This window comes from Apium graveolens, chromosome 8 (genome assembly GCF_009905375.1).
Source record: "Apium graveolens cultivar Ventura chromosome 8, ASM990537v1, whole genome shotgun sequence".
Lineage (NCBI taxonomy): Eukaryota > Viridiplantae > Streptophyta > Magnoliopsida > Apiales > Apiaceae > Apium > Apium graveolens.
Window position 1 is genome coordinate 207058654 of NC_133654.1, and position 1335 is coordinate 207059988.

The window sequence follows — 1335 nt, forward strand, 5'->3', positions numbered from 1 at the left end:
TGCTGAATAGCATTCTGATTATTACTCCAGCTGAAATTTGGATGATTTCTGTTGTTAGGATGATAAGTAGCTGGCACAGGCTGCTGCGGTCGCTGATAATTGTTCACATACTGAACAGATTCATTAACAAGAGAACACTGATCCGTAGCATGAGAACCTGCACAAAGCTCACAGACCATAGCTATCTGATTGACTCCATAGGTGGCTAAAGAATTGACCTTCATAGACAGCACTTGGAGCTGCGCTGCAATAGCTGTAGCTGCATCAACTTCCAGAATACCTGCTACCTTCCCATGTATCATCCTTTGAGTTGGGTTTTGATGCTCATTTCCAGCCATAGTCTCAATAAGATTATAAGCCTCAGTATAGCTTTTGGCCCACAAGGCGCCTCCAGCTGCTGCATCAAGCATGGGCCGAGATTGGGCCCCAAACCATTATAGAAACCAGTGATCACCATCCAATCAGGCATACCATGATGTGGACACTTTCTCAACATCTCCTTGAAGCGCTCACAAGCTTCGCACATGGATTTTGTAGGCTGCTGCACAAACTGAGTAAGAGCACTCCTCATAGCCGCAGTTTTCGCCATTGGATAGAACTTTACCAGAAACTTTTGCGCAAGATCTTGCCAAGTAGTGATGGACCCAGCTGGTTTAGAATGTAACCAGTCCTTAGCTTTATCCCCCAGAGAGAATGGGAAAAGCCTCAGCTTGATAGCCTCATCAGTCACACCATTATATTTGAAAGTACTACAGATCTCGACAAAATTCCTGATGTGCATGTTGGGGTCTTCAGTAGCAGCACCTCCAAAAGAAACAGAATTCTGCACCATCTGAATAGTGCCCGGCTTGATTTCAAAAGTGTTAGCCTGAATAGCCGGATGAAGGATACTTGACTGAATGTCATCAATTTTAGGCCGAGAAAAGTCCATAAGAGCTGGATCTGCCGGAACTATACGATCACCCATGATTACTGGTTCTTTTTGCTCACTCTCTGTATCTGAATCTTTAAAATTTATCTTCTCCGGAATACCAAGAACTTCGTCTGTCTCCTCAGCCGTATCTAAAGTCCTCTTGCGAGTACGAGAACTTGTTTGCATAAACGATCGCTAAGGTACCTGAAACACAATCGGAAATAATAAGTAACACGTCTTAATCAATGAGTCCTAATGACCACTGATGGTAAGTACATAAACTAAACAAATACTCCGAGTCCCCGGCAGCGGCGCCAAAAACTTGTTAGGGCGGAAAACACGCGCTAATAATACACGCAAGTATATGCGTTCGCAATTAATGTAGAATACTTTCTAGTTCATTCCCACAGAGACTCAGACTA

The 1335-nt window shown here is 43.7% G+C and overlaps 1 non-coding gene across 1 annotated transcript; it reads left to right on the forward strand.

The window, feature by feature from the left end:
* Nucleotides 1–467: 467 nt before the first annotated feature.
* On the forward strand, nt 468–574 carry LOC141681782 (small nucleolar RNA R71). The gene has a single exon (XR_012559206.1). It is a non-coding gene; the product is annotated as a small nucleolar RNA R71 (small nucleolar RNA).
* The last annotated feature ends 761 nt before the right edge of the window (nt 575–1335 follow it).